We start from the raw sequence: 24,384 nt of genomic DNA on the forward strand, positions 1-24,384 counted from the left end.
GTCTTTCTGGAGTCCAGTTTCCTGTCTCAAGGGAATTTATATATATTTAATCGTACTTGTAGTTAATTTCAAGTGCATTGTGCCATCTGAACCTACAGATGGATTGCTAAGGGCAAGGTTATATGAGCAGCAAGGACTATATAGTTCTTCCGTCCCAATACGGTTCCTGGTTGGTCGTGAAAAACACAGGTGTTAAAAGCAGGTGTGTATTTATTTACAGGTGGTTCATTTGGGGTTTATGTAAGGTAATTGATGTGGAATGCATCGTACAATATAGAATCCACTTGTTTACAGGTAAGTTAGCCTAACAATAAACAAGGGCACTGTTTTACCGGAAGAAATGGAAAGAAGTTAGAATAAACAGGAAACTATTGACTATTCCTAAGCATAGACTTGAAACAACTTTGTTTTGACAAAAATAAGGTAGTTTTCCAAATGGGAATAGAAATCGTAGTGGTCGCATCCTACTACTCATCAGGTGCTAAACACTGCAAAAAAAAATTTCCCAACAAATATATATAAAGAGTAAAGACCCTATTATCCCTGGCCTATACACATTTCATACAAACATTAACCATTATTTTGGAAATATGATGTGGATAATAATTATAAGTGTGTTGTTCTGAACCAGAAGTAGGGGAGGGGGTGTTCTGTATAATGTTTTTGTTACAAAATATTTTGCTTTGTAATATAAATACCAGAAGAAGAGCCAGAGGGGTGGGAGATATTGTGTTTGTTAAAGGGACTTCCACGATTCCTGTGCCAATTTGAACGTGCCACTGAGGGTATCTTTAAAACTTGAAGGTCACAGTTGTGGGTAATTTTTTAGAATTACACACCCATGTGATAAAGCAATAAAAAATAATAATTTTTCAAATAATAATATATCAATGTATTATACATTATTCTTGGTAGAATTCAAGGTCGAACAATTTATAGTTTCACCCAACCATAGAATTTGATATGTGGCATATATGTTTCTGGTGAGAAATGTTGTGATATGAATGATGGTGTACATCATTTCCATCGCAAATGTGTACTTTTGAAGTAATTAAGTATTGGAATTATGCACTTATGCCTACATCTCCCGAACGATCTTGGGGGACCTGTGGGAAATCAGGGTTTTTAGGTGGGGAAGACTAATAAATGGAGTAATGTGCATTGCAAAACAGGTATAAAATGAACAAAAACACTTAAAAAAAAAATACATTTTAGGTCCGGAGTCCAGCTGTAGCCATCTTTGTGTTTACCAACGATTCGAAAAATGTCTCGCTAAATCTGTTTCACTGAGCGAAGTGCACTCCAGCCGCGCAAGACTTCCTAACTATAAACTAACGTTACCTCTGTTAGGTTAGATTAGTTTAGTTTAGTTTACGGTTGCCAAGTCTTGCGCGATTGGCTACCCTAAATCTAGTGCTTCTACTCACAAATATTTACAATCGTTAGTAAAACATGGCGCCGCGCGCAGTATCCGCTGATATGGGATATTTTTGTTTTTTCTCGCTAAATCTGTTTCACTTAGCGAAGTCCACTCCAGCCGCGCAAGACTTCCTAATTATAAACTAACGTTACCTCCGTTAGGTTAGGTTAGTTTAGTTTAGTTTACAGTTACCAAGTCTTGCACGATTGGCTACCCTAAATCTAGTGCTTCTACTCACAAATATTTACAATCGTTAGTAAACAAACATGGCGCCGTGCGCGGTACCCGCCACTATGGGATATTTTTGTTTTTTATGGGTTTCTTTAGTCTTCTTCATTTTACACCTGTTTGGCAACGCGCATTACTCCATTTATTAGTCTCCCCCACCCAAAAACCCCAATTTCCCACACATCCCCCCCAGATCGTTCGGGAGATGTAGGTATAAGTGCATAACTTCAACATTTAATTACTTAAAAGTACATAATGTAACCTAACCTAACTTAACCTAACCTAACCTAACCTAACCTAACTTAACCAAACCTAACATAACCGAACCTAAGCAAACATAACATAACATAACCTAACCAAACATAACATAACCTAACCAAACTTAACCCTAACCTAACCGAACGGTTAGGTTAGGTTACGTTAGTTTACGGTTAGCAACTCCTGCGTGGGTGGGGTGGCCTTTGCTTAATGTAGCGGATATAGAGAGAAATATTTCGAATCATTGGTAAACAAACATGGCTACCGCTTGCGTTAGCCGACCACACTCCGGCCCTCAAAGATGAAATTTATGTTGTTGTTTTTTATATCTTTTTTATGTGTTCTTGTTAATTTTATACCTGTTTTGCAATGCGCAATACTCAATTATTAGTGTTCCCCACCCAAAAACCCTGATTTCCCACAGGTCCCCCCAGATCGTTGGGGAGGAGATGTAGGCATAAGTACATAATTTCAATAATGAATTACTTGAAAAGTACACATTTGCGACAGAAATGATGTACACCATCATTCAATACACAACATATCTTACCAGGAACACATAAGCCGCATCACAAAATTGTTGGTTGTGTGAAACTATAAATTGTCCGAAATCAATAATAGAAAAAGTTGTGGTATTATTGTAGCTGTGTATACCTATACAATATAACATTAGAAAATTAGATATTAATTTTTGTGAATTATAATACATGAACGTAATGTGTGATTTTCTTGGTGGAAATAAATAACAAAAAAAAATTGCTACAAGCAAATCTATTCATGAACAAAGCTGCTAGGATATGGTCCTGATGCCATGTCTGTCCAGTCCATTCACTGTCAGTTAACGATGGTTTTCACGGTCTCTCTAATTACTGACCAAACCCGAACAAGGACAGTTTTTGCTCAAATGCACAGTTTTATATAGATTAACATATGGTTGCATTATTTGACCTATTTTCTTTAAAATTTGTAATTTTCATGTAATTTAATAAAAGAGAAGTTATGTTTTTATCTTTGCAAAATTACTGACCACAGCCACGAATACCGTCCGTCTCACTATTTACCCACCAGACTTGACCAAGGACGGTTTTTGCTCAAATGCACAATTTTATATAAAAAAAATTAGCATATGGTTGCATTACTTGACCTATTTTCTTCAAAATGTGTGATTTTCATGTAATTTGACCAAAGAAAAGTTACGTTTTTATCCTTGCAAAATTACCGACCACAGCTACGAATACCGTCCAGCCAGCATATGGTTGCATTACTTGACCTATTTTCTTTAAGGGGGCCGTCACGCTCGAAAAGGAACTTCGTCAGTTATGAGCGGAATTTCGCGAATTTTTAATATGTTATATATACTGTACATATACTGAGATGTTCACCAACAATTTTCATATCATTTGGTTGGAAAACAATGAAGCTATTAATAAAAAAACGTTTTTTGACAAATTACAAACTTTCTATCTCATTTATCCATTGACTGAGCATGCTGGAAAAAATACCACAAATGCTTTATAGCAATACCTAAAAAATAAACGTACAGTTTTTGGAATTTCCTCTTAGTTTAGGAGAAAGATTTTTTTTTTTTTTTTTTAAAGTCATATTTTTTTATTAAATACAATATATCTACTTCTATCACAAAAAATGAAAAACCCCATGATAAAAAGTTTGCAAATTTATTCAGCTTTCAAATGATCCAAATCCCATTAAAATCAGCCAAGTAGTTACGGAGGAGATAGAAAAAAATGTAGAGAAAAGGGTAGTTTTGAGATATTGAGCTTTGAAGTTCAAAATACATTTCCCTGCATTTTTTATATATTTCATTTAGATTTTTTTTTCTCTGCAACAGTCTTCATGCATTCTATGTCATTCACATGTTATTATAAAGTGTAGCAGCTCAGAAGGCGAGGGTTTCAGGAGGCACCACCTCCCTCATTGTCGCCAGGTTCACTTACTAGAAAGCTCCCGGCTGGAAATCGGAGCTGAACGATAGTTTTCTCTTCCTCTTTCTGGTCTTTGGTGTCCCTTTCTGTTCTGTGTCTTTGTCTTGTTCCTCAAGTGCTTTTGTAATGATGGGATTGACTCCAACCAAGTGAGAAAGAAGATTATGTGTCCTTCCAAAGTTATAATCAATGACAGTCGCTCTTGTGACAAAAAGCACTCGGAGCGTTTCATTTGAAGAGTCACATGATGGTACGTTATGCATGCTCGATGTTTGAGGTGACGTCATTTGAGAAAAGAGGATATGGAGGGGTAGAGGAGTGCGATAACGCGCAGTCAGCGTAGCCAAGCCCGGGCGTGCAGCAGCACTGCTATGAGTCATCTCCAGTAATAACTGAGGCAGAAGTACACTCTTTCTCAATAATTTGATTCAGTTTCTTAGCTTTCATGAAACGCACATTTCTTCTTCGAATGTTTAGGCATTCTTGAAATGATTATAGCTTCAAATAAAAGTAAATAAAAGTTCTCCAAGGAGTGACAATTCGCTTTCTCCGCCTACTCACAGTAATTCTGAGGTCGGTAATTTTGCAGAAGCTAAAAACATAACTTCTCTTTGATCAAATTACATGAAAATCACACATTTTAAAGAAAGTAGTTTAAATAATGCAACCATATGCTAATTTTTTACATAAGATTGTGCATTTGAGCAAAAACCGTCCTTGGTTGGGTTTGGTCGGTAAATTCGTAGCTGTGATTAGTAATTTTGCAGAGGCTAAAAATGTAACTTCTCTTTGATCAAATTTCCTTTTTATCCATACATTTTTGTATTTTCCATTGTTTGCTAGTATTGCCACTTTTTATAGTACTTCTGCAATCATTTGTGTTCTTAGTTTGATTTTCATTGGTCTGTGATTCTTTTCTTTTGAGTATGTACCCATCCTGTGTACGTCATCAATTTCTGTGTCTAAAATTTGTCCTTCTTCTTGGACCGCTTTTAGAATCTCCTTTGCAATTTCTTTCTCTTCCTTTTCCCTTTGGTATTTGTGTACAGTGCGTTTTTCATTTATACCATAAACCACAATGCATTTCTTTTTTGTCTACTGTGTCTCTCACCCAATTTTTCTTCTCTTTGATCACCTTGATCACTGTTTCCTTCGCATTCTCTTCAACCTGCTGCTGTACTATTTCTGTGAATGATAGTTTTTGACTTTCGCGTTCCTTTTTCCTCTGGTTTTTTATTTCGTTTATGTCAGTCTCTTTGATTCTTCCTTTTTTTCTGTTACTGCTTTCAATTGTTCTTTTACCTCTTTTTCAGTTCATTATTTGCAATCTTAACCTCGTTTTCCTTTCTTTCATTTTCTCTCTTTATTGCACTTAGTTCACTTTTTGGTTTGTTAATTCCCTTAGTATTACCTCGTTCGTTATATGTAGGTTGGTTACTTCTAGTTGCAAAGATTTGTAGTCTAATATTAAATTGATCACTTCGTCTGCTAAGTTGTTAATTTCTCTGTTTCATATTGCTCTGCTAATCCTAAAATCTCTCTCAGTGTCCTAGGTTTTCTCCATTGTTTCCCCTTGCCTCCTAATCCCCGAGAAATACTCATCACTTACATACCTGCTGGTCGCTTTGGGAGTGTCGCTCAAGCATGGTTTTTTCCTGTGTATTACCCCCCATGGGGACTCAATCCTGGATTCATCTAGTCCTCTTTTCGTTGGTTCAGTGATTCTTCCTTCTTTATTACTTTCCATTTTGTATTAAACTATTCACTCAAGAACTGGATTGGATACAAACCCCGACGGTCCCACGAATAAATATTGATACTCTCTGCAATACCAATAAGGCGTTTTTCGTGGTGAGCAGTTAAAGCGCTAATCGTAGCGAAACTCGGAGCAGCTGTTGACGCTTCCTTTCTCCTTGACTGCATGCCTGAGAAGTATGGTAGGGGTTACTAGGCTGAATGGAGTGAGAAACGAGGAGTTGGGAGATACAAACCCCGGCGGTCCCACGAATAACGAATATTGATACTCTCCGCAATACCAACAAGGTGTTTTTTGTGGTGAGCAGTTAAAGCGCTAATCATAGCAAAACTCGGAGCAGCTGTTGACACTTCCTTTCTCCTTGACTGCGTGCCTGAGAAGTATGGTAGGGGTTACTAAGCTGAATAGAGTGAGAAACGAGGAGTTGGGAGATAGAGTTGATGAAAGAGTATTGGGATGGTTTGGACACGTGGAAAGAATGAGTGAAGAAAGATTAGTAAAAGAGGTGTTGAAGGCAGAGGTGGAAGGAGTGAACATGAGGTGGTGACCAAGGATGAGATGGATGGATGGGATAAAAGGGGCATTGGGAAAGGGGAATGTCTGTTGAGGAAGGATGGGAGAGGACAGAAGATAGGGATGAATGGAGAATGGTTGTGTATGGATGATGCTGTGATATATGAGAGGGAGTGGGTGGGGATGATGGGGGGGTAAGGGAGTATGTATGAAAAATAGATTGATGCAGCCTGAAGGGATTTCTCCCCGTCTTTTCCATTTTGCATGAGTTTCTTTTCATGCCCCCTTGTTTTTCTCCTATCCCGCTTTAATAAGTCTTCTTTGTCAAGGACTTCAACACTTCATGATTCTGTAAATGTCCAATAGATTTTCTCTTTCTCTTCTTTGTTTTAGGTGATCTTTGCTCATATGTCAATTTTGAAAGTGTTGGGGCCATCTTTGTCATTGCTCTTTGGATTCTTTCATTTTCCTTGTATTCTTTTTTGTACTAGGTACTAGGTGTTCATAGTGTTGCAGCATACTCCAATCTTTGTCTTATTAGTGTGACTAGTATTTTTATTTTATTCATTTATTTATTTATTTATTTTTTAACATTACCTCATCCAAGTAATTAAAAGCCACCTTTATTGATCTTAGTCAATTTTAGGTTTCTCCGACTATTTTGCTTATCTGCATGCCTGGGGACATGTCTGTGGTGATAATTACTCCTAGGTCCTTTTCAGAACCAACTTTCTTTACTTCCTTTGCAATGATTTTATATTGTCCTGATATTATTATTATTATTATTATTTTTTTATTATTATTATTATTATTATTGTTATTATTATTATTATTATTATTAATTTTTTTTTTTTTTTTTTTTTTTTTTTACTTTTTCTAAATTCCATTATACTACATTTCTTAATGTTGAATTTCACTTCCCACTTTTGACTCAATTTCCAGACCTTATCCAGGTCTCTCTGTAGTGATTCACAAACTTTTACCATACTTTCTTCAGTAGTTTTCCATCATCCGAAAGTGGATGAAAACGAGACAAATAGAAGACAGACAACTATATGTAGATGCTAGAAATGCAGCAGAACAGATTAAAAGAGAGGCTAAGAGAGAAGCATGGGAACGTGTTGGGGAGCAACTGGAGGAAGATTTCGGTGGAGTCAAAAAGCTCCTATATAGCATGGCCAAAAATTATAGAAAAGGAGAGAATTCAATGACAGGAGCCTTGAAAAGTGCAGATGGGGAAGAGCTTCTTACTGAGCCGGAACATATCTGTCAAAGATGGATGCAATATTTTGAAGGGTTATTAAATGTGGAGGATTTTATAAGGGAGAATGATGAAAATCTAGTGCATGAGGAGGTGGTAAACAATGGAAATTATGGGGAAATGGATGAGATTACGAGAGAGGAAGTAATTAATGCAATTAAGAAAATGAAAAATGGAAAGGCAATGGGTGAAGATGGAATCCCAAGTGAAATATTTAAAGCACTGGATGATGTGGAAGTGACATGGCTAAGGAGAATTTTCAACATAGCATGGGAGGAGGGGAGGGTCCCAGATGACTGGAGGAGAGCTATAGTGTGCCCAATATATAAGAAGGGAGATAAAACAAGATGTGAAAACTATAGAGGTATATCTCTGCTTTCACACACTGGAAAAATTTATGAAAGAGTGCTGGAACAGAGACTCAGAGGACTGGTAGAGGAAAAAATTGGGAAGTGGCAACATGGCTTTAGGCCTGGAAAAGGAACAGTAGATCTTATATTTGCTATGAAACTACTTCTGGAAAAAGACTGGGAATGGAATAAGGATAAATATGCTGTATTCATTGATATGGAGAAAGCTTTTGACAGGGTACCTATGAAGAAACTGGGAAGCATTGGGACATGAAGAGTATGGAATACCTGGTAAACTAAAAAGGGCAATAAAAAGCACATTACATGAGACAATGAGTAAAGTTAGAGGAAGAGATATGGAGAGCGAATAGTTCGAAGTGAGAACAGGTGTGAGGCAGGGTGGTGTCATATCGCCGCTGCTCTTTATTATATGTATGGACAGATGTATGAAAGAAATATGCGATGACGACAATGAAATCACATTTGCTTATGCAGATGATATAGCAGTTATCACTGACAATGAACAACAACTACAGAATACAATGAACAGATGGGAAAATACGCTGAGAACAAGGGAAATGAAAATAAATGTAAACAAAACTGAAGTTATGTATGTTGGTAGAAGAAATGTGGAAGTGGACATGGAGGTGGGGAGTGAGAGATTAAAGCAGGTAACCAACTTTAAGTATCTTGGAGTTTGTTTTGAAAAAGAAAATAGGACATAGAACTAAACAATAGAATATGTAAATACAATTCAAATATAAGCATGCTATATCCACTACTGAAAGACAAAAATATCCCCAGGAAATGTAAAACAACAATATACAACACCATATTAAGACCTATACTGACTTATGGATCAGAATCCTGGACATTGACAAGCAGAACAAGATCAAAGATACAGGCTGCAGAGATGAGGGTGCTGAGAATGATTAAAGGAGTGACTAGGAGAGACAGGTTGAAGAATGATGATATAAGAAGAGAGCTGGGAGTTGTATCAGTTTTGGAGATGGTGGAGAGAAGCAAGCTAAGATGGTATGGATATGTGCAAAGAATGAATGAGAACCAGTTACCGAGAAAATATCTGGAATATAGACCTCAAGGAAGAAGACCTGTGGGAAGACCAAGGAAGAGATGGGTTGAAGGAGTTGGGGAAGCACTGGTGGCGAGGGGAAGTAGCCTGACTAAAATTGAGAGAGAAGAGACCTTTGCGAACTGACAAGAATGGAGGAAAATCGTTCATCGGAACTCAGTGGCTGACAGGCGTCTGGTGAGAAGGTGAGAAAACCTCATCCAAGTAATTAAAAGCCACCTTTATTGATCTTAGTCAATTTTAGGTTTCTCCGACTATTTTGCTTATCTGCATGCCTGGGGACATGTCTGTGGTGATAATTACTCCTAGGTCCTTTTCAGAACCAACTTTCTTTACTTCCTTTGCAATGATTTTATATTGTCCTGATATTATTATTATTATTATTATTATTATTTTTTTTTTTTTTACTTTTTCTAAATTCCATTATACTACATTTCTTAATGTTGAATTTCACTTCCCACTTTTGACTCAATTTCCAGACCTTATCCAGGTCTCTCTGTAGTGATTCACAAACTTTTACCATACTTTCTTTAGTAGTTTTCCATCGCCTGCAAAGAAGTTCATGTAACATTGTACACCTTTATCCATGTCATTTACATACATAGCAAATATTATTGGAGCCAATTCCACTTATGATTTCTTCCCAAGTAGATTTTTTATTTATTTATTTATTTATTTATTTTATTTTTTTTTACCTAGTTGTATTATACGTGGTGCCCATCTCAGCATCAAGTTTTTTCCGTAAAATCTTGAATAGTGTTTGCACACACTGTTTCTTTGTCTAATTTGTTCCATGTATCTATCATTCTGTGTAGGAAACTTTTTTTTTTTTTTTTTTTTTTTTTTTTCTCTCAGATCTCTTCTGTAATTATCTTTTATTTTTTTATTTATTTTTTTTTTTAGTTTCTTTTCATGTCCTCATATTTTTCCATTGTCCCATTTCAATAAATCATTCTTATCTAAGATTTCTATTCCCTTCATAATCCTATAGATAGAAGGTCTCCTCTTTCCCTTCTTTGTTCCAGAGTTTGTAATTCTTATTTGGACGGTCTTTGTTCATATGTCATTTTTAAAAGAGTTGGTGCCAGTTTTGTTGTTGTTCTTTGTATTCTTTCTATTTTTTTATATTATTTTTGGTACTGGGTGTCCATAGTGTTGATGTGTACTCAAGTTTTGGTCTTGTTAGTGTAGTTTAATTTTTTTTATCATTTCCTCGTCCAAATAGGCAAATGCCACTTTTATTAACCTCAACAAATTGTAGGTTTCTCTGACTATTTTATTAATATGCTTATCCGGTGTCAAGTCTTTGCTGATCATCACTCCAAGGTCTTTTTCCGAATTTACTTGTTTGACCTCTTCTGTTTTTACTTTTTCTAAATTGCATTATACTACATTTCTTGATATTGAATTTCACTTCCCACTTTTGTGTCCATTTCCAGATCTTGTCCAAGTCTTGTTGTAATGAGTTGTAATCCTCCTCAGTTATTACCTTCTTTAGTATTTTTACATTGCCAAGAAATTCATATAACACTACTTCATCCATGTCATTTATGTATATGGCAAACATGATCAGGGCCAGTACTGATCCCTGTGGGACACCACTTTTCATTTCTTCCCAATTTGAGAATTTATCTCTCATTTTCCTCCCAGTCAGGAAATCTTTCATCCATTCCAATAATTTTCCTCTGATGCCACCCATTGATTCTATCTTCCTTAATTAGTTTCTTGTGTGGTACCTTATCAAATGCCTTTTGTAGGTCCAGAAAAGCACAGTCTGCCCAACCATCTCTCTCTTGTATTGTGTCTATTAACCCCTTCCATACGGTGACGCCTATGTAGGCGTCATGAGGAGCAAGTGGGTACGCAAGGCTGCCATATTGGCGTCTTGATTATATTTATTGTAGTTGTACCTGCGTGACCCCCATATTCTGTAAACTGGCTTCATCATATTTTCTATGGTTATCAAAATTCACGGGTGAAAGAGAATGAGCATTACAGGGGTAACTTTATTTTTATAATGCGAGTATTATGACGCAACATCGCATGTCTAGCAGCTAATGCTGCCCAAGAGATTTTGGCCCGGAGTGAAGAGGTTAATCTTGAGTAGAAGCAGATCAAGTTTGTTGTACATGATCTTCCTTGTCTGAATCCAAATTGATTTGGATTCAGTATAGTTTTTTCTTCCAAATGTTTAACCCATCTCTTTTTGACGATCTTTTCGTAAATTTTTGCTACTGTGCTTACCAGGGAGACCGGTCTGTAATTTGATGGGTCTTCCTTGTTTCCTCCCTTATAAATCGGTACAATGTTTGCCTTCTTCCAGTCCTGTGGCACTTTTCCTTCTTTAAGTGAGAATTTAATTATATTGTATATTTTATCTGTTAATTCTGCCATGCATTCTTTTAGTATCCAGTTTGCATTTCCGTCTGGACCATGTGATTTTCTGACGTCAAGGGTTTCGATTTGGTCACTGATTTCCTTTTGTGTGTGTGTGTCTCTGAGCACCACTCATTTTTCTCCCATACAAGAAATCTTCCATCTGTTTTAATAATTCTTCATGTACACCTGTTGTTTCGAGTTTTCTTAATAGATTCTTGTGTGGTACTTTATCAAACGCCTTTTGTAAATCCAGGATAGCACAGTCTGCCCATCTGTCCCTTTCTTGCATTATATCTATTAACCTTGAATAGAAACAGATCAAATTTGTGGCACATGATCTTCCCTGTCTAAAACCAAATTGTTTCAGATTTAGTATATTCTCCTCCAGATGTTTAGTCCATCTACTTTTGATGACTTTTTTACAAATTTTAGCTATTGTACTTGATGGTCTTTGGGTGTGTTTCCAGCGAAGGCCACATCATGCTGCCTCACTTCAGGTGGCTATATTGAGTTGCTGTTTACTGTTGTCAAGTGCTGGGTGGAGAGGGTGGCTGTGGAAAGACCATATGTGTGGCAGCTCTGTGTCACACCTCTGGGAAAACCCAGAAGTGGCTGTCTGAGAACTTATGACTTCACCACCCCACATCTGGTCCCCCAACTTGCCTGATTGCAACCCCCATGGACTATTATGTGTGGGGTGCAGTTGAAAAAGACACCAATTGTACCACCTGCACCAGGATCAAATTGGTGTTCAGGCATTTCTTGGACACTGTGAAGGCTGCATGCTGCAGGTTCAGGTCCTGCCTGGAGGCTGTGGTGGAGGCTCAGGGCAGTTTCTTTGAGTGAACTGTATTTAGCAAAAGATCCTCTAAGAGATGCACTTTGAATTTTGAGAATACATCAATTTTTGGCCAAGATACAATGTTTTTCTTTCCTTTCCAAAAGTGTCAAATTTATATATCAATGGGGGGGGGGGCTAATTGGATTTTTGCAGGGCTAAGCCCCCCATAGCCACCCCATGGCTACGGCCCTAGATGGAATAGGTGGGAGTGGTTTTATGCCTTTGTTTTTTGGCTACCTCCACTGTAAGGGGAAAAACCCTTTGGTATATGTATGTATTATTGTGATCATTGTTATTTTATTTTTTCATTATTGTGTTTTGCTAACTCCCTGGGAGCTGTAGGCCTCTTGGAAGAGAGATCTGAGTGTAACAGATTGATTGATCATTCTCTAACTTTAACTCTCGCCCTCCTCTTTGTGTAGGACTGCAGGTGTGACTGAATGAATGAGTGCTTGTTGTAATGATTTGTTGCTACTTTTTGCAGATATGGAACAACCAATCATTATTACAGTGACAGGTCCTCCAGAAAGTCCAGTGACACCAACATATTCCTTGAAAGCCCTTCCATCATCAGCCTCCACAAGAATCTTGAAGAGAAGATCTCATGAAGAAAGTAAGGATTCTTCCTAAGTTTATAATGATAACTGAATGATTTCTGCAGTAATGTAATGGATTGTTATAATCAGTCAATCTATTGCCCCAGTTCTCTTTTGTAAGGATCAGTGATGGGTACCAACTAGTGATGGTCTTGCAAAATTTATGTCAAAGAGAATTACCTCCCTGCCACGCATCTTCAAGACCTATAAACATCCTTACCTACATTTAAAGGTGCTGCCCCAAGGGGCTGATACTCCAGGTCAAGTCTAAGATCAACAATATCAACTTCAACTCTGTTTCTTCCACCATTTCATATAATCAGAGCTGACAACCAATGACTCCCCTCCTATTGCTATAAACTGGTAACATTGAAATTGCCTCACATTAATACATCACAAATAACAGCACAAAGTTTCTTTATAGAGAGGTCAATAGGAGGGGCTCAGGACCCTTACCAGCTGCTTTGAGGTTGCAGGTTTCTGTTTGGTAAAACACTAGGCAGCAATTGTTATTATTCTCTCTTGAAGGAGATGTGTCCCCCAAGAAACTGGCCATAGTTTTCCATGCAGTTGGGGCCAATGATGGCTAACTGCTTGTGGTAGTCTTGCAAGGTGTACAGTAGAGTTGCCCATTTTCAAAACCCATCAACCCCCTAACCTTCATCAGGAGTTACATCCCTAAGAGGCTGGACATGGGTCTGTGAACTGTGCCCAGGATCTGTAAATTACAACCCTTTCACATATGGAGAGCTGATTGCTCCCCTCCTCTGACTACTTTCAACTGGTGAAATAGAAAGTCCCACAACAATACAATGTAGACAAGTCCAATTTTTTTTTTTTTTTTTTTTTTTTTCCTGAGAGAATGGGAGGGCCTGGGCACTGATGCCTGCCATTGAGTGAAACTTGAGTTGACCTTACCTTACCTCACATTAGTGACCATGGGACTTCATCTTTTCCAATCCTGCAGAAAGCTACCCATATATGTCCATTGCTGTCTACCCCAAGCCCTTTTCCTCTCAATCATTCCTAGTAGGCTGACTTTTTACAGTTTTGCACAGATTATATGGCCAAGGAAAGAAAGTTGTCTATTTCTGATGGTTCCTGTAAGTGATCTTTTTGTCCCAGCTTGAGTCAACATTTACCATATTTTATGACACAAGATGCACAGCCATAGACTGGTTCCCTTTGTTTATAATGAAACAGTTATATAATTATGCATGTGCATCCATGTAGTCAAAAAATCTTTTGTTTGCATTGATTGTTTACATCATGAAGGCATTTACACAGCTCACATAGCATTGAAAACTTATTTTTGCAAAATGTATGCTACTGTTGCTTCAACTATGCCTCAAACATGTACAATTGGCTGCACAAATAGGAAAACTAGGGAAAAGAGAGAATTACCATTTTATAAGATGCTAAAAGTATCAGTGTTGCTCGAGAAGCACAGAAGACAAGATTGGATAAGAGCAATCAGACATGGAGTGAAGACCAGATATCAAATGCTTTCATCTGCAGGGAACATGTTATTTCATGTTTGTTTGTCATTAAACCCTAGAATATGATGATGCCTACATAGGTGTCATGAGCAGCGAGTGGGCACATGAGGATGCTGGCGTCAGCGTCCTTATTATATTTATTTTGTAGTTGTAGCTGAGTGACCCCTGTATTCTGTGAACAGGCTTGATCATATTTTCTGTGGTTATATTTGTTCAGGGTGAAAGGGAACAAGTATAACAGCAGTATCTTTATATCTTATAATGTGTATATTGTGATGCATCATTATATACATCAGGCAACCAAATGTATGAGCATGTATTTGACTCATTGAAGAGGTTAACATGAACTTACAATGAATCAATCATGGCACACAGCTGATAGTGTATCTGTGAAATCAGTTAACTAAATAATAGTGGTTATGTATTCAGAAGTAAAATTGTTGTCCCACTGAATCGATCATGGCACACAGCTGATAGTGTATCTGTGAAATCAGTTAACTGAATAATAGTGGTTATGTATTCAGAAATAAAATTGTTGTCCCCACTAGTCATATATTATTAGATGATTATTTCTATACATAGCATACTATTCAAACTTATTACCCACTTTCAGAGAAAACTAAAATCAGAGATGACATAATCTTTATATTTCGACCACTAACGTCCTCGTCAGAGGACCACAGTTCATACAACAATAAAATACAAAAATAAACTTTGATCTATGTATCAGCTCTATAAAAAAAACAGGAACCTAAACCTTTTCAAATTAGAGGAAGTAATCTAAAGTGATGTGATTATTCTGTCAGCCAAAGATTTTTGGATACCTACTTTGGATTTGATGAAACAGAACCTGCTGTCAGCAGATATTTCATGGTAAAAAACTGTCTTGGATGTGACCACACATGAAATAGCTGTAAGCATCTAGTGATTTGCATGCTTTTGTTGCTTCTTTTGTGAACTTGCTTGGTGTATCAATCAGATACTCTTACACACAGTGAAGGATATAAGAAAGATCAAGAGAATACAAATACAGAGGGCAGCAACCAAACTGGTCCCCAGCCTGACAGATAAACTATATGAGGAAAGACTAAAAGCACTGGGTCTGCCAACTTTGAAAAATTGAAGAGAAAGAGGTGATATGATTACAGTATTCAGGTCACTAATGGGGATAGATTGCATTGACAAAAGAGATCTCCTGATCAAAGATAGGAAGGGTTTAAGAGGTCATGGGAGCAAATTAAGAAAGACCACATGTCGAAAGGATATGAAGAAATACATTTCACCATATAGATGCATAAATACTTGGAATAGCTTAGGAAGTGATATAGCCCAAGTTCAAACAATACACAAGTTCAAATCTGAACATGATAATTAGAAATCAAGGATATAGATTAAGTTGGAACAGTACATGAATTTGAGTCTGTATGATAAAGAAAATAGAGAATAGGAGAAATGACCCAATGAGCATTGTCCTTTCCTGTATACTACAATTAGGTAGATATATCTTTCCAAGATAGCTCTGGTAACCATGTAATATTCTGCCAACCATCACTCAACAAGAATGGGTCTTGCAGCTATTCACCTATTCGAAGTTGCAATTTTGCAGTATAACTGTCTTCTGCTTCAAGCGTCTTCAGGTAATCTGAATACATTGTTTGGCCTTTTTCAACTGATTTTTAGCATGAGTAAGTGAAGTTGAGCAATTTATAAGGTACCTTGTGGACACCATGTCTACCAGTTGTTTTGCAGTGCCTGCACCATTGTTTACAACATGCATTTACAAGTACTCGGAATCAATCGTTTGGCCTTTTATAGCCAATTTTTAGCATCAGCAAGTGAAATCAAGCCATGTCTGGCAGCTGCTTTGCAGTGTGTACACAGTTGTTTATGACACACAGATCATTCCTCCACCTTGTGTTTTTGACTACATGGATGTGTTAAATTTCATAATGATGTCACATGGCACCCTATCTGTATAAGATTCACCCTATTTCAGCAGGGCATATTTAAGGAACAAAGTTTTCATTGTATTTAAGCTTGTAATCTTTAAAGCAAGTATGTTGAGACATAGTTATGATGGTTAAGCTGGGACCATTATGATAATTTTCTTTTGCAGTAACAGTAATAATACAGTGCTTTTCACTAATACAAGTATATACAACATTTTCTCTATTAATGAAAAAGATTTCAATAATAATGATGTTGTTTGAGTACGATTATTTTGATGTTGACTATCTCCCTTGTGTTTACTTTATATAAACAATCAGGCTTCTTCGTATAAAACAAATATATTTTTCTGTGGATATAATGTTATGTTTTGTAAGTTTGCATTTTACCTTTATTATTATTCAGTAATGTGTCTTCTGTACAAGTAGTTTCAAGTGGGACATTGATAGGAATGTGTACATATATACATATACCAAAGACTTTTTCCCCTTACACGGGGGGTACCCATAAAGAAAAAGGCATAGAAACCACTCCCACCCATTCCATTCCCTACATATTCCACTCCCCTCCACCCTCCTCCCTCCCTCTTATCTTGGCACCTCCTGGATGACGGGTCATTCTTGCATCCTGTCCACTGCCCTGGGTCAGAAGCAGTGTTGCAAGACACAGCACATCCACAGCAAGGCCGCTTCATAAATTTAGTGACCCCCCCCCCCCTCTCCATCCCCTCATTCAGAAAAGGAGAAGACGGGGAGAAATCCCTTCGGGTAGTCAAATTTTTTCTCATACATACTTCCTCACCCCCCATCCCCCACCTACTCACCCTCATGCATCACAGCATCATCCATACACAACCCTTCTCCATTCACCCCTATCTTCTGTCCTCTCCCGTCCTTCCTCAACAGACATTCCTCTCTTTTGTAATGCCCCTTTCACCCCATCCATCCATCTCATCCTAGGACGCCCCCTCATATTCACTCCTTCCACCTCTGCATTCCACACCTCTTGTACTAATCTTTCTTCACTCATTCTTTCCATGTGTTCAAACCATCCTAATACTCTTTCATCAACCATATCTCCCAGCTCCCTTTCCACCCCTGTTCTCCTCCTCACCTCCTCATTTCTCACTCTATCTAGCCTAGTAACCCCTATCATACTTCTCAGACATTTCATCTCAAACACATTCAAACTCCTTCTCTCTTCCTCTATTATATTCCATGTTTCTACCCCATACAGTGCTGTTGGCACAATCACTCCTTCATATAACCTCCTCTTAGCATCCATTGCCAGATGTCTATTTCTCATTAAACTTTTTAATCTACCAAGGCATTTGCTCGCTTCTCTCAATCTACATTCTACCTCCACCCCACTCCTCCCTTTCCTGTCACATTCGCACCCAAGTATCTAAAACTATCCACTTCCTCTAGTCTCTCACCCTTAATGCTCACTTCCCGCCTGCTGTCACTCTCTCCCCTTGTAATCTCATCACCTTACTTTTGCCCACATTTATCTTCAGCTTCCTTCTTTCACACACTTTCTCAAACTCTGTCACTAACTTCCTCAATCCTTCCTCTGATCCTGCTACAAGCACAGGGTTGTCAACAAACAACAACTGGCTTATTTCCCACTTTTCTCCATTTTCTTTAACCATCTCCAACCCCTGACCCACTACCCTTGCATTCACCTCTCGCACCACCCCTTCCAATGATAGATTGAACAGCCAGGGCAACATAACACATCCCTGACGAAGTCCCACCTTTACCTCAAACCATTCACTCTCTCCATTTCTTATCTTAACACAAGCTCTACTACTCTTGTAAAAACTCTTGACTGCTCTGAACAGCTTTCCTCCTATCCCATATATCTGCAGTACCTCCCACAGTCTTCCTGTCTACCCTGTCATAAGCCTTTTCCAGATCTATGAAAGCCCAAAAAACGTCCTTACCTTTTCTTATAGTTTTCTCACATATCTGTCTTACCACAAAAATCTGATCTACACAACCCCTACCTGTCCTAAACCCACACTGTCCCTCTCCTAATCCTCTCAATCAAGACCCATAAGCCTTCCCAATTGCACTCAACAAGCTGATCCCTCTGAAACTACTACACTCACACTTGTCCCCCTTTCCCTTGTAAAGTAGAACTATACAGGCATTCCTCCAGTCCTCCGGCACACTACCCTCTCCTAAACAAACATCAAATAACCTCACCAGCCAGTCCACCATAACTGTACCTCCTTTCTTCAGACATTCTGCATGGCTTACCTGTACCGGGTGGCTACAAGAAATGAAAGTCAAATGGTGGGAAATACACTGTAATCACTGATACCACTGACAACTAATGCGTGTGTACACAAAGAGAGCTGGCTCTCAACTGACGCCAAGCTGCCAATTTGGCGCGAACAGACATGCATCGCATTTGCGATATCCAATATAATTACAATATACACAATGATTACACATAATTACAATAAATAATAAAACAACAAACAACAAAACATATGACAATTTTATAAAGAGAGGGAAACATATAATTCCCCAAATAAGCAACACACCAGTACAATGTACAATAATAATGGTATGATATAAAATCATACCGCGCTAACACATCGCTCGGCCAGCACCACTCAGTGACCCCACCGAGCAAACATGAAAAAGACTGACCGAGGCAAGGAGAATCCAAAATACACAAGGACAAACCACACACACACCACATGTGCAACAGGGGCAGACAAAAGTGTGGGAAAAATGGATACAATAGCACACCCAACACATTAAATAAACATATACATAATTAATTACATAAAGACAATACATACAAACACATAAAGGAACATAAGACTGGCGCCAGTTAACAAAAATACAAATACAGCAATTGCCGGACGTCCAGGACATGATACTTAATATCTAAACATGACAAAATACAATTCAAAACAGTACACTTAAGAGTTAAACAATAGTTACACATTATAACCAAGAAAGGGACACACAAAAAAATGGTAAACATCACAAAGAATACATAACAATACACAATGAAAGTTTAGGTAATTACAGGACCCCTTGACCTAAGGTCATAATTATGAGGGGTAGATAAACAAGGCATAGTTCTTACAGTGGGCCCTGGAGGAGGCCAGGTAAAGGCAGGGATAGGAACTTGAGTCTTCTTGAGCCTATCAGAGTGTGAAATCTCGCCAAGGCCTGTAGAAGGGTAAAAAATCCTGAACTTGTTAGGGTGTAAGCGTTCAGCCACCAAAAGAGGGCCCTCAAATTTACAATTCAATTTCGACTGGCGATCAGGCATGCTTTTGAAGACATGATCACCAACACCTATGGTCACAGGTTTTGCACGAGCATGTTGTTGTTTCAACATGTCGGCCTTTGAAACATCCAGTTTATCTCTTACAGAATAATAAATGGCATGCATCACATGACTGGATTTTATTATAGTCATCTAAATTGTAGAGGGGACGAGCAGGGCTGTCACGCACATCATATGGGAGCCGTTTCTCAACTCCAAAGATAACATAATGAGGCGTTTTGCCCGTAGAAACATTAATGGTGCTATTGATACAAGCACTGACATGGGGAAGCCAATCCTCCCAAGACTCATGAAAATTACTAGCAAGGTGACGTAGGATCTCTAAAATTTTCCTGTTCGTCCTCTCAACAAGACCATTTGACGCCGGATGATAAGCAGTCATGAACGTCTGTTTGATGCCGTAACATTCGCAAATACCTGCCAAAACCTCGTTCCTAAATTCCGTCCCATTATCACTAAGGAGCACCGAAGGAGTGGTGTATGGACACAACACATGGGAAACTAAAGCATGTGCTACAACTGATGCAGATTTGTTACGTAAGGGAGCTAAGACTACAAAATGACTAAAGTGGTCCACACACACAAGGACATACACAGAGCCTTGAGTGCTACAAGGCAGTTGCAAAAGGTCTATAGCCACAGTCTGAAAAGGGCGAGAAGGAGTAGGGTACTCTAAAATGGGAGCAGTGCTCGTAGAACCTTTGTTCTGGGCACAAGAACTACACCGGGCTACATGAGAGGTAATGTCTAGTCGCATTTTAGGCCAATAATACTTCTTACGCGCCATAGCCAGAGTTTTGTCACGACCTGGGTGACCAGCCTGAGGGGCATCATGAGCAAGGGACAAAACAACGGGAACTAGAGACTCAGGGATCACTAGCTGTGCCACATCTTGCTCAAACACTTCCACATTACGAATGAGAACCTTGTCCTGCAGGGAAAATTGGGACAGAGGTACTGGTAAAGCTGGTGAGTGGGAATCATCACCAGACTCCAAAGCATAAATGACTGAATCACAATGGCAAAAGCCGACAAGACTGTGAGAATAAACACCTTGTGAGATCGAAACCTTTATTGGTACTACGTTTCGCTTGTTACAGCTTTTTCAAGTACAGACATGACACACACTCTGAGCACACTCAGAGTGTGTGTCATGTCTGTACTTGAAAAAGCTGTAACAAGCGAAACGTAGTACCAATAAAGGTTTCGATCTCACAAGGTGTTTATTCTCACATAAATGACTGCAGACCAAACAGGGTCTTCACACTGAGCTTTGGCCAGATCTTGCAGGGAAAAGTTACAAATCACTGTAACAGCAGCAACAGGAATATTATGTGAAAGTGCATCAGCAACGTGGTTCGCACGCCCTGGGATATGTTTAAGGGTTGGATTGAATTCCTCGATCGTGAGGAACCATCTGGCTAGACGGCCTGAAAGATTTTTGCCCTTGAAAAGCTGAGTGACAGCAGTGTGGTCCGTGTAGGCTGTAATAGGATATCCAGAAATGATATCACGGAAATGCTTTAAAGCCCACACCACTGCCAGGGCCTCTAAATGAGTAACAGAGTAACGGGACTCAGGCTTATTAAGAATGTGACTAGCATATGCAATAACATGAGGTCTACATCCATCTACTTGTTGCATGAGTACAGCTCCAATGCCTGTCCCAGAAGCATCTGTACAAATTGTAAAGGGAAGACTGTAATCAGGGAAGGCCAACACAGGCGCTGCAGTAAGAGCAAGCTTCAAAGAATCAAAACTTTTCTGATGAACATCACGCCACTGGAAGGAAGAGTCCTTGAGAAGGCGAGTGAGAGGAGAAGCAATTGAAGCAAAGTCTTTAATGAATGCACGATAGTATCCTGCAAGTCCAAGGAAGGAGCATACATGTTCAACTATCTTCGGTATAGGGAAGTCTCTCACCGCCTTGATTTTATCACCTGTGGTGTGGATACCATGTTTGTCTACAACATGACCTAGGAATTGGATACTAGACTTGAAAAAGGAACACTTGGGTAAGTTGAGTTTCAACCCAGCTTCAGCAAAACGTTGCAAGACCATGGACAACTTAGTAAAATGGCTTTTCACATCTTTGGAAACTAAAATCAAATCATCCAGATAAACAAAAAATCCATCTCCAACTAAGCCATAAAAAAATGGAGTTAACTAAGCGCTGGCAAGTCAAAGGAGCATTCCGCAAACCCATGGGGCAACGAAGCCATTCATAGTGCCCACTGGGAGTCGAGAAGGCCATGACTTTACAAGACTTCTCCTCCAGGGGTATCTGCCAAAAACCTGCTTTTAAATCTAAGGTGGTGAACACCGTATTACCAGTGCCAATGGACTGAAGAAGCTTGCTTAAGAGAGGCAGAGGATAATGGTCTGGAATAGTGACCTCGTTAAATCTCCTGTAATCAACAACAGGACGAAAAGATCCATCTTTCTTAGTTACCAGGAGAAGAGGCGAGTTCCACTCTGAGTGGGACTCTGTACAACACCTTCATGCAATAAATCGTCAACCAAGGACTGGGCTATAAGCCGACGAGAGTGAGGTAGCCTGTAAGAGGGGACATAAACAGGACGAACACCTGGCTGAAGATCAATTCTATGAACCACACGGTCCGTAACCCCTAACGGATCATCTGGTAAAGCCAAAGCCTGACGGTGAGTAGCTAACAGTTCAAGGAGACGAGGCGTCTCTTCAGGAAAATCAATCTCGCCTACAAATGTGGCAAACTCAGAAGCTAAGTGAGCAGGGTCACGTGTTGGAGGAGACTGTAGTACAGAAGCTGCTATAATAGGCGAGTCCTGGAAAGTAGCAACGTGTACCACCTCAAAGGAGCCTAAGTGACTGCCAGGAGAGAGAGGAATAGGAGCACCCGTGACATTGGTTACCATCGCCATGGTAACATGATCCTCGCGAATAGTGGAGAGAGTTCCTTCTAAAGCAAGGCGACGAATACGAACAGTCAGGCAAAGAGAAAATGTCAGACCCTATCGGAGCACTTGAGATGTGCACCGGAACACAAACAGAACTTGAAGGTGCAATAAGATGCTCTCCTATAACAACAGCAGCACAATGAAAAACAGGGTTAGAGCGCTTAGAAGTTGGTACAGGCACATGTGCGGACTGATCAAGCACAGTAGAATCACAAACAGAAACTGGCCTATCCGATGCAGAGATATCAAAATTGCAGAAAGTCACTACACGATGACTAGGAGAAATATCTATACCATGAGCTGGAATAGTCAGACCCTATCTCGGAGCACTTGAGATGCGCACCGGAACACGAACAGAACTTGAAGGTGCAATAAGATGCTCTCCAATAACAACAGCAGCACAATGAGAAACAGGGTTAGAGCGCTTAGAAGTTGGTACAGGCACATGTGCAGACTGATCAAGCACAGTAGAATCACAAACAGAAACTGGCCTATCCGATGCAGAGATATCAAAATTGCAGAAAGTCACTACACGACGACTAGGAGAAATATCTATACCATGAGCTGTAAGAGCATCAATACCCAAGAGACAGACACACTTAAGGGCAATACCAGAAACAACAATGAAAGTGACTTGGAATACTATAGCATGCAAGGGAAACTGCAAGGGAAGACAAACAGATCCAAGAACAAGCAAGGGAGAACCTTGCACAGAATGCAAATTATTACAAAAGGGAGATTATACAATTCCCATAGAGCAAAATAAGCCTTTCTACTTAAGAGACTACATTCTGCACCAGTATCTACAGTGACAGAAAGAGGCATATTCCTAGTAAGAAATTGAAAGGTAAGTAATTGAGAAGACTCAACAGTCACAAAGGGAATTATTTGAGACCGAACATTACTGGTCAACTCTTTGTGGTGTGAAACAAGCGCTGGGGAAAATGGGATTGACGAGGCTGTTGAGAAGTCTCATCCTTAAGTTTCAAAACATTAAAACATTGATCAGTCGAGTGTTTACAATCACCATGGATATGGCAATAACTGAGTCTACCTTGAGGTTCTACTCTAGAAGGGTCATGCGACATATTAGAAGAAACAGTAGGTACACTCCTGCGAACAGGGGACTGTCTGGACTTGTGTACCTGGCGCCTACGGCGGTAACAAAATTCGCTTGAATGACCAGACCTGTTACAAAAGGTACATAACAGGGGAGGGGGGGTAACTGTAGATTGAGGAGAGCTATGACTAGGATATGTAGACTGAGAGGGCTGAGGAGAACAAGGGACATGGGCATGTTGAAGAGCATTGCTAATACACAAGGAACTAGAAGGCACTTCCCCTAGTTTACACGAAAACCTTGTCGCAAAAGACAATAGAGTCTCATCAGTCATATACTTGAGAGAAGATGCAGCTCTTCTCTCAGAAGGCACAAAAAAAAAGAATATACAGTACATCAAAAATTCCAAAATAAGACGAAATCTATCTAAAGTGATATTGCCATTATCTTCCCAATCTGAATGTGAGTGACTCTAAAGCATCAACAACAATTATACTGGCCTGAGCTTGCACCCGTCTATAATCAAGAGTGCCCAGTCAGGATACGAGAGTATCAGCCAGTTTGAAACACCAATGGAACGAACCACCACCAGGGGTATCTGAAAAAAGTTTAATGAAGTTAGACCTAAAGATGTCATAATTATAATCCAGAGATTTGGGATCTAAACACGACGCAGAAAGTAACTCCGATGCCAGAGAATTTGGCACAAGCTGGGACCTCGCAAAGGAGATCTTTTCAGGCCCCGTCGAAACATTAGAGTGCACAATTAAGTCCTCACATTGGCGGATAAAATCAATTGCCTTATAATGGGGATCTTGACCAGAGAATTTCATAACCAACTGTTCTTGATACAATAATGTCAATGTGTGGGCCATTGTCTCAGATGAATTTTTTTAACTGATAAACGAAGGCATCTTTGACTTAGACATGATAGGATTTGACAACTGTAACCCACTGCGTAATAACATACAGCAGGAATAGA

The sequence above is a fragment of the Oratosquilla oratoria genome, chromosome 19 (assembly GCF_046742065.1).
Source record: "Oratosquilla oratoria isolate Oo_2021 chromosome 19, ASM4674206v1, whole genome shotgun sequence".
In the NCBI taxonomy this organism is placed as follows: Eukaryota; Metazoa; Arthropoda; class Malacostraca; order Stomatopoda; family Squillidae; genus Oratosquilla; species Oratosquilla oratoria.